At 39.0% G+C, this 10,895-nt stretch overlaps 1 non-coding gene across 1 annotated transcript; it reads left to right on the top strand.

Moving 5' to 3' along the window:
• Positions 1 to 8,369: 8,369 nt before the first annotated feature.
• Positions 8,370 to 8,473, top strand: LOC130942581 (small nucleolar RNA R71). The gene has a single exon (XR_009071148.1). It is a non-coding gene; the product is annotated as a small nucleolar RNA R71 (small nucleolar RNA).
• Positions 8,474 to 10,895: the final 2,422 nt, after the last annotated feature.

Below are 10,895 nucleotides of genomic sequence, written 5' to 3'. Positions count from 1 at the left end.
TCTGAATGGAGCATCATAGGTATTTTCTATGATGGTCTGTCTGAACTGTCCAAGATGTCATTGGATAGCTCTGCTGGAGGATCTCTTCATCTGAAGAAGACGCCTACAGAAGCTCAAGAGCTCATTGAAATGGTTGCAAATAACCAATTCATGTACACTTCTGAAAGGAATCCTGTGAACAATGGGACAAATCAGAAGAAAGGAGTTCTTGAGATTGATACTCTGAATGCCATATTGGCTCAGAACAAGATATTGACTCAGCAAGTCAATTTGATTTCTCAAAGTCTGTCTGGAATGCAAAATGCACCAGGCAGTACTAAGGATGCTTCATCTGGAGAAGAAGCTTATGATCCTGAGAACCCTTCAATAGAAGAGGTGAATTACATGGGAGAACCCTATGGAAACACCTATAATTCTTCATGGAGAAATCATCCAAATTTCTCATGGAATGATCAACAGAGTCCTCAACAAGGTTTCAACAACAATAATGGTGGAAGAAACAGGTTTAGCAATAGCAAGCCTTTTCCATCATCTTCTCAGCAACAGACAGATAATTCTAAGCAGAACCACTCTGACTTAGCAACCATGGTCTCTGATCTAATCAAAACCACTCAAAGTTTCATGACTGAAACAAGGTCCTCCATTAGAAACTTGGAGGCACAAGTGGGACAGCTGAGCAAAAAAATTACTGAACTCCCTCCTAGTACTCTTCCAAGCAATACAGAAGAAAATCCAAAAGGAGAGTGCAAGGCCATCAACATGGCCGAATTTGGAGAGGAGGAAGAGGTAGTGAACGCCACTGAGGAAGACCTCAATGGGCGTCCACTGACCTCCAATGAGTTTCCTAATGAGGAACCATGGGAATCTGAGGGTCACACTGAGACCATAGAAATTCCATTTGATTTACTTCTGCCATTCATGAGCTCTGATGAGTATCCTTCCTTTGAAGAGGATGAGTATGTCACTGAAGAGCAAGTTGCTAAATACCTTGGAGCAATTATGAAGCTAAATGACAAGTTATTTGGTAATGAGACTTGGGAGGATGAACCCCCTTTGCTCACCAAAGAACTGGATGACTTGTCTAGGCAGAAATTACCTCAAAAGAGACAAGATCCTGGGAAGTTTTCAATACCTTGCACTATAGGCACCATGACCTTCAAGAAGGCTCTGTGTGACTTAGGGTCAAGTGTAAACCTCATGCCTCTCTCTGTAATGGAGAAGCTAGGGATCTTTGAGGTACAAGCTGTAAGAATCTCACTGGAGATGGCAGACAATTCAAGAAAACAAGCTTATGGACTTGTAGAGGATGTTCTGGTGAAGGTTGAAGACCATTACATCCCTGCTGATTTTATAGTCCTAGAGACTGGGAAGTGCATGGATGAATCCATCATCCTTGGCAGACCCTTCCTAGCCACAGCAAAGGCTGTGATTAATATAGACAGAGGAGAATTGATCATTCAAGTGAATGAAGAATCCTTTGTGTTTAAGGCTCAAGGATATCCCTCTGTCACCATGGAGAGGAAGCATGAAGAGCTTCTCTCAAAACAGAGTCAAACAGAGCCCCCACAGTCAAACTCTAAGTTTGATGTTGGGAGGCCACAACCAAACTCTAAGTTTGGTGTTGAACCCCCACATTCAAACTCTAAGTTTGGTGTTGGGAGGTTCCAACATTGCTCTAAGAATCTGTGAGGCTCCATGAGGGCCCTCTGTCAAGCTACTGACATTAAAGAAGCGCTTGTTGGAAGGCAACCCAATGTTATATTTATCTATTTTCCTTTGTTATTTTATGTTTTCTGTAGGTTGATGATCATAGGAAGTCACAAAATCAATTGAAAAAGCAAAAATAGAATGAAAAACAGAAAGAAAAACAGCACACCCTGGAGGAGAACTTGCTGGCGTTTAAACGCCAGTAAGGGTAGCAGTTGGGCATTTAACGCCCAGTCTGGCACCATTCTGGGTGTTTAACGCCAGAAAAAGGCACCAGACTGGCGTTAAATGCCAGGAAAGGGCAAGAAGCTGGCGTTAAACGCCAGAAATGGGCACCAGCCCGGCGTTTAACGCCAGAATTGGCACAAAGAGCAATTTTGCTCGCCACTTGGTGCAGGGATGACTTTTCCTTGACACCTCAGGATCTGTGGATCCCACATGATCCCCACCTACCCCACCACCCTCTCTCTTCTTCACCCATTCACCAATCACCTCAACCACTCTTCCCCAAAAACCCCTCACCTATCAAATCCTATCTTTCTCTTCACCACTCACATCCATCCTTCAAAAAACCCCACCTACCTCACCATTCAAATTCAAACCACTTTCCCTCCCAAACCCACCCTAAACACTACTTCTCCACCCTTTGGCCGAACCACAAAACCACCTTCATCTCCTCCATTTCTTCTTCTTCTACTCTCTTCTTTCTTCTTTTGCTCGAGGACGAGCAAACCTTTTAAGTTTGGTGTGGTAAAAGCATTGCATTTTGTTTTTCCATAACCATTTATGGCATCCAAGGCTGGAGAAACCTCTAGAAAGAGGAAAGGGAAGGCAAAAGCTTTCACCTCCGAGTCATGGGAGATGGAGAGATTCATCTCAAGGGTGCATCAAGACCACTTCTATGAAGTTGCGGCCTTGAAGAAGGTGATCCCCGAGGTCCCTTTCAAACTCAAAAAGAGTGAATATCCGGAGATCCGACATGAGATTCGAAGAAGAGGTTAGGAAGTTCTTACCAACCCCATTCAACAAGTCGGAATCTTAATGGTTCAAGAGTTCTATGCCAATGCATGGATCACCAAGAACCATGATCAAAGTGTGAACCCGGACCCAAAGAATTGGCTTACAATGGTTCGGGAGAAATACTTAGATTTTAGTCCGGAAAATGTAAGGTTGGCATTCAACTTGCCCATAATGCAAGGAGATGAACACCCTTACACTAGAAGGGTCAACTTTGATCAAAGGTTGGACCAAGTCCTCACAGTCATTTGTGAAGAGGGCGCCCAATGAAAGAGAGATTCAAGAGGGAAGCCGGTTCAATTGAGAAGGCATGACCTCAAGCCCATGGCTAGGGGATGGTTGGAGTTTATCCAACGCTCAATCATTCCCACTAGCAACCGGTCCGAAGTTACTATAGACCGGGCCATCATGATTCATAGTATCATGATTGGAGAGGAATTGGAAGTTCATGAGGTTATAGCCCAAGAACTCTATAAGGTGGCAGATAAGTCCTCTACCTTGGCAAGGTTAGCCTTTCCTCATCTCATTTGTCACCTCTGTTATTCAGTTGGAGTGGACATAGAAGAAGACATCCTCATTGATGAGGACAAGCCCATCACTAAGAAAAGGATGGAGCAAACAAGAGATCTCACTCATCATTAAATCCCTGAGATACCTCAAGTGACGCACTTTCCTCCACAAAACTATTGGGAGCAAATCAACACCTCCCTAGGAGAATTGAGTTCCAACATGGGACAACTAAGGGTGGAGCACCAAGAACATTCCATCCTCCTCCATGAAATTAGAGAAGATCAAAGAATCATGAGAGAGGAGCAACAAAGACAAGGAAGAGACATTGAGGAGCTCAAGCACTCCATAAGATCTTCAAGAGGAAGAACAGGCCGCCATCACTAAGGTGGACCCGTTCTTTGATTTCCTTGTTCTTTGTTTTTCTGTTTTTCGAATTTTAATGCTTAAGTTTATCTATGTTTGTGTCTTGTGATCATTAGTGTCTTCGTGTCTATGCCTTAAAGTTATGAATGTCCTATGAATCCATCACCTTTCTTAAACAAATGTTCTTAATTGAAAAAAAGAGAAGAATTGCATGAATTTTAAATTTTATAACAGATTAATTATTCTGATGTGGTGGCAACACTTTTATTTTCTGAATGTATGCTTAAACAGTGCATATGTCTTTTGAATTTGTGGTTCATGAATATTGGCTCTTGAAAGAATGATGAAAAAGGAGACATGTTACTGAGGATCTGAAAAATCATAAAAATGATTCTTGAAGCAAGAAAAAGCAGTGAATACAAAAAAAAAGAGAAGCGAAAAAAAAGGGGGGGAGAAAAACGAAAAAAAAAGAAAGAGAAAAAGAAAGAAATAAAGTTGTGATCCAAGGCAAAAAGAGTGTGCTTAAGAACCCTGGACACCTCTAATTGGGGACTCTAGCAAAGCTGAGTCACAATCTGAAAAGGTTCACCCAATTATGTGTCTGTGGCATGTATGTATCCGGTGGTAATACTGGAAGACAGAGTGCTTTGGGCCACGGCCAAGACTCATAAAGTAGCTGTGTTCAAGAATCATCATACTTAACTAGGAGAATCAATAACACTATCTGGATTCTGAGTTCCTAAAGAAGCCAATCATTCTGAATTTCAAAGGATAGAGTGAGATGCCAAAACTGTTCAGAGGCAAAAAGCTAAAAGCCCCACTCATCTAATTAATACTGATCTTCATAGATGTTTTTGTAATTCATTGCATATTCTCTTCTCTTTATCTTATTTGATTTTCAGTTGCTTGGGGACATGCAACAATTTAAGTTTGGTGTTGTGATGAGCGGATAATTTGTACGCTTTTTGGCATTGTTTTTAGTATGTTTTTAGTATGATTTAGTTATTTTTTAGTATATTTTTATTAGTTTTTAGTTAAAATTCACTTTTCTGGATTTTACTATGAGTTTGTGTGTTTTTCTGTGATTTCAGGTATTTTCTGGCTGAAATTGAGGGACCTGAGCAAAAATCTGATTCAGAGACTGAAAAGGACTGCAGATGCTGTTGGATTCTGACCTTCCTGCACTCGAAGTGGATTTTCTAGAGCTACTGAAGCCAATTGGTGCGCTCTCAACAGCGTTGGAAAGTAGACATCCTGGGCTTTCCAGAAATATATGATAGTCCATACTTTGCCCAAGATTTGATGGCCCAAACCGGCGTTCAAAGTCACCTTCAGAATTCCCAGCGTTAAACGCCGGAACTGGCACCAAAGTGGGAGTTAAACACCCAAACTGGCACAAAAGCTGGCGTTTAACTCCAAGAGAAGTCTCTACACGAAAATTCTTCAATGCTCAGCCCAAGCACACACCAAGTGGGCCCGGAAGTGGATTTTTATGTCATTTACTCATCTTTGTAAACCTTAAGCTACTAGTTTCCTATAAATAGGACCCTTTACTATTGTATTTTGTATCTTTTGATCATTTTCGATCTTAGGATCATCTTTGGATGTCTAGTTCTTAGATTATGGGAGGCTGGCCTCACGGCCATGCCTAGACCTTGTTCTTATGTATTTTCAACGGTGGAGTTTCTACACACCATAGATTAAGGTGTGGAGCTCTGCTGTACCTCGAGTATTAATGCAATTACTATTGTTTTTCTATTCAATTCAGCTTGTTCTTGTTCCAAGATATCACTTGTTCTTCAACTTGATAAATGTGATGATCCGTGACACTCATCATCATTCTCACCTATGAACGTGTGACCGTCAATCACCTCCGTTCAACCTTAGATTTGGTAGATATCTCTTGGGTTCTTTAACCGGAATCTTTGTGGTATAAGCTAGAATTGATGACTGCATTCAAGAGAATCCGGAAGGTCTAAACCTTGTCTGTGGTATTCTGAGTAGGATTCAATGATTGAATGACTGTGACGAGCTTCAAACTCGCGATTGTGGGGCGTTAGTGACAGACGCAAAAGAATCACTGGATTCTATTCCGACATGATCGAAAACCGACAGCTGGATAGCCGTGCCGTGACAGGGTGCGTTGAACATTTCCACTGAGAGGACGGGACTGTAGCCATTGACAACGGAGTAAGAAGGATTGGATGAAGACAGTAGGAAAGCAGAGAGACGGAAGGGACAAAGCATCTCCATTCGCTTATCTGAAATTCTCACCAATGAATTACATAAGTATCTCTATCTTTATCTTTATGTTTTATTCATATATCATCCATAACCATTTGAATCTGCCTGACTAAGATTTATAAGGTGACCATAGCTTGCTTCATACCAACAATCTCCGTGGGATCGACCCTTACTCGCGTAAGGTTTATTACTTGGACGACCCAGTGCACTTACTGGTTAGTTGTGCGAAGTTGTGTTTATGCCATGGTATTGAGCACCAAGTCTTTGGGGCCATTACTAGGGATTATTTGAGTTGTGAAAAGTAGTGATCACAATTTCGTGCACCAAATTCCATCCCTGCACCGAATAGGCATGTAAAATGCCTTTGCACACCATTCTGGCGTTTAAACGCCGTGTGGTGCACATTCTGGGCATTCAACGCCCATGTAAAGCATGTTTCTGGCGTTGAATGCCAGTTTCATGCTTGTTACTGGCGTTCAGCGCCAGTTTTTCTTCTTTAGGCACATTCCTGGCGTTCAGCGCCAGAATGTTGCTTGTTTCTGGCGTTCAGCGCCAGAATGATGCTCTGTTCTGGCGTTGAACACCGGCCAGATGCATCTTACTGGCGTTGAACGCCAGCATGTGCTTCCTCCAGGGTGTGATTTTTTTTCTTCTGCTGTTTTTGATTCTGTTTTTAATTTTTATGATTTTTTTGTGACTCCTCATGATCATGTACCTAATAAAACACAAAATAACAATAATATAGAATAAAATAAAAATTAGATAAATAAAATTGGGTTGCCTCCCAACAAGCGCTTCTTTAATGTCAATAGCTTGACAGTGGCTCTCATGGAGCCACAAGGTGATCAGGTCAATGTTGTATAGTGCCAACACCAAACTTAGAGTTTGGATATGGGATTCTAACACCAAACTTAGAGTTTGGTTGTGGCCTCACAATATCAAACTTAGAGTTTGACTGTGGAGGCTCTTCTTGACTCTGAACTGAGAGAAACTCTTCATGCTTACTATCTTTTGTCACAGAGGGATGGCCATGTGCCTTAAACACAAGGTAGTCTCCATTCAATTGAAGGACTAATTCACCTCTGTTGACATCTATCACAGCTCCTGCTGTGGCTAGGAAAGGTCTTCCAAGGATGATGCAATCATCCTCTTCCTTCCTAGTGTCTAAGATTATGAAATCAGCAGGGATGTAAAGGCCTTTAACCTTTATTAACACGTCCTCTACTATTCCATAAGCTTGTCTCAATGACTTGTCTGCCAATTTTAATGAGAACAAGGCAGGTTGTACCTCAATGATCCCCAGCTTCTCCATTACAGAGAGTGGCATAAGATTTATCCCTAACCCCAGTTCACACAGAGCTTTTGCAAAGGTCATGGTGCCTATGGTGCAAGGTATCAAAAAGTTGCCAGGATCTTGTTTCTTTTGAGGTAAAATTTGCTGAATCCAGGTATCCAGTTCACTAATGAGCAAGGGAGGTTCACTTTCCCAAGTCTCATTATCAAACAACTTGGCATTCAGCTTCATGATAGCTCCTAAATATTGAGCAACTTGCTCTCCAGTCACATCTTCATCCTCTTCAGAGGAAGAATAGTCTTTAGAGCTCATGAATGGCAGAAGGAGATTTAATGGAATCTCTATGGTCTCTATATGAGCCTTAGATTCCTTTGGATCCTTAATAGGAAACTCCTTCTTGCTTGAGGGACGTCCCAGGAGGTCTTCCTCACTAGGATTTTCGTCCTCCTCCTCCCTTGTGCATTCGGCCATATTGATTATATCAATGGCCTTGCACTCTCCTTTTGGATTCTCTTATGTATTGCTTGGGAGAATACTGGGAGGAGTTTCAATGACTTTCTTACTCAGCTGGCCCACTTGTGCCTCCAGATTTCTAATGGATGATCTTGTTTCACTCATGAAACTGAAAGTGGCCTTTGACAGATCAGAGACTAGATTGGCTAAATTAGAAGTGTTTTGTTCAGAATTCTCTGTCTGTTGCTGAGAAGATGATGGAAAAGGCTTGCCATTGCTCAGCCTATTACGTCCACCATTGTTAAAGCCTTGTTGAGGCTTTTGTTGATCCTTTCTTGAGAAATTTGGATGATTTCTCCATGATGAGTTATAGGTGTTTCCATAAGGTTCACCCATGTAATTAACCTCTGCCATGGCAGGGTTCTCAGGATCATAAGCTTCTTCAGAAGCTGCCTCTTTAGTACTGTTGGATGCATGTTGCCATCCATTCAGATTTTGAGAGATCATGTTGACCTGTTGAGTCAACACTTTGTTCTGAGCCAATATGGCATTCAGAGCATCAATTTCAAGAACTCCTTTCTTCTGAGGTATCCCATTATTCACGGAATTTCTCTCAGAAGTGTACATGAATTGGTTGTTTGCAACCATGTCAATGAGTTCTTGAGCCTCTTCAGGCGTTTTCTTTAGGTGAATAGATCCACCTGCAGAATAGTCCAATGACATTTTCAAAAATTCAGATAGACCATAATAGAATATATCTAATATGGTCCATTCTGAAAACATGTCAGATGGACATCTTTTGGTCAGCTGCTTGTATCTTTCCCAAGCTTCATAGAGGGATTCACCATCTTTTTGTTTAAAGGTTTGAACATCCACTCTCAGCTTGCTCAGCTTTTGAGGAGGAAAGAATTTATCCAAGAAGGCTGTGACCAGCTTATCCCAGGAGTCCAGGCTATCCTTAGGTTGTGAATCCAACCATATTCTAGCTCTGTCTCTTACAGCAAAAGGGAAAAGCATGAGTTTGTAGACTTCAGGATCAACTCCATTCGTCTTTACAGTCTCACAGATCTGCAAGAACTCAGTTAAAAACTGATAAGGATCTTCAGATGGAAGTCCATAAAACTTGCAGTTTTGTTGCATTAAGGCAACTAGCTGAGGTTTCAGCTCAAAATTATTGGCTCCAATGGCAGGAATGGAGATGCTTCTTCTATCAAATTTGGACGTTGGCTTTGTGAAGTCACCAAGCTTTCTCCTTGCATTATTACTATTTTCGGCTGCCATCTCCTTCTCTTGTTCTAATGTTTCTGAAAGGTTGCCTTTAGATTGTTGTAACTTAGCTTCTCTTAATTTTCTCTTCAGGGTCCTTTTAGGTTCTGGATCAATTTCAACAAGAGTGCCTTTATCCTTGTTCCTGCTCATATGAAAGAGAAGAAAATAAGAAAAGAAAGAGGAATCCTCTATGTCACAGTATAGAGATTCCTTTATGTTAGTAGAAGAAAGGGGAGAAGAGTGAAGAAGAATGGTTCGGATTTTTAGATGAAGAGAGGTGAAGAGAAGTGTTAGTAATTAAATAATTAAATAGAATAAGAAAAGAGAAGGAAAATTTCGAAAATAATTTTTAAAAAAGGGATTAGTGATTTTCGAAAATTAGAGATAAATGTAATTAAAATTAAAACATGAAACATTTAGTTAATTAAAAAGAATTTTTGGAAAAAGGGGTGAGATATTTTTGAAAATTAGAGAGGAAAAAGTAGTTAGGTGGTTTTGAAAAAGATAAGAAACAAACAAAAAGTTAGTTAGTTGATTGAAAAAGATTTGAAATCAAATTTGAAAAGATAAGAAGATAAGAAGATAAATAAGATATTTTGAAATCAAATTTTGAAAAAGATAAAGTTTTTGAAAAAGATAAGATAAAAGATAAAAAGATTTAATTTAAAAATTTGAAATTATTTACTTCACTAACAAGAAACTACAAGATAAGATTCTAGAACTTAAAGATTGAACCTTTCTTAACAAGAAAGTAACAAACTTCAAATTTTTGAATCAATCACATTAATTATTAGTGAATTTTCGAAAATATGGTATAAAAGATAAGAAAAAGATTTTGAAAAATAATTTTTTTTTAAATTTTTGAAAATAAGAAAAAAAATGGAAAAGATATGGTTTTTGAAAAAGATTTTGAAAAGATAATATTTTTAAAATTGAAATTTTGACTTGACTTGTAAGAAACAACTAATTTTGAAAATTTTTGACCAAGTCAACCCAAAATTTCGAAAATTTGGAGGGAAATAAGGAAAAGATATTTTTTTATTTTTAAATTTTTAATGATGAGAGAGAAAAACACAAATATGACCCAAAACATGAAAATTTTGGATCAAAACACAAGATGCATGCAAGAACACTATGAATGTCAAGATGAACACCAAGAACACTTTGAAGATCATGATGAACATCAAGAACATATCTATGAAAAATTTTTGATGCAAAGAAAACATGCAAGACACCAAACATAGAAATTTTTAATGCATGGACTCTAACAAACGAAAAACGCACATGAAAAACAACAACAACACAAAACAAGAAAACATCAAGATCAAACAAGAAGACTTATCAAGAACAACTTGAAGATCATGAAGAACACTATGAATGCATGGAATTTTCGAAAAATGCAAGAAAAATTTTTAATAAGCATGCAATTGACACCAAATTTAAAAATTGACTCAAGACTCAAACAAGAAACACAAAATATTTCTGATTTTTATGATTTTCTAATTTTTTTGGATTTTTATTATTTTTTTCGAAAATAAAGTTTAGAAAAACGAAAAATAAAAGAAAAAATTTTGAAAAAGATTTTTGAAAAGAAAATTACCTAATCTGAGCAACAAGATGAACCGTCAGTTGTCTATACTCGAACAATCCCTGGCAACGGCGCCAAAAACTTGGTGGACGAAATTGTGATCAACAATAATGGCTCTTTGGCATGTGCACAAAAACATTAACTCAGCACTTTCTTTCCACAATCTCGTTCAACTAACCAGCAAGTGTACTTGGTCATCCAAGTAATACCTTACGTGAGTAAGGGTCGATCCCACAGAGATTGTTGGTATGAAGCAAGCTATGATCACCTTGTAAATCTCAGTTAGGCAGATTAAATGGTTATGGGTTTCGAAAATTAATAATAAATATAAAATAAAAAGGGATAGAAATACTTATGTAAATTAATAGTGGGAATTTCAGATAGGCATGTGGAGATGCTGTACTCCTCTTGGATCTTTACTTTCTTATTGCATTCATCCAATCCTTCTTA

Source organism: Arachis stenosperma, chromosome 7, assembly GCF_014773155.1.
Source record: "Arachis stenosperma cultivar V10309 chromosome 7, arast.V10309.gnm1.PFL2, whole genome shotgun sequence".
Lineage (NCBI taxonomy): Eukaryota > Viridiplantae > Streptophyta > Magnoliopsida > Fabales > Fabaceae > Arachis > Arachis stenosperma.
Note: the sequence above shows the minus strand (reverse complement) of the source record. Positions and strands in the feature narration are given on the sequence as shown.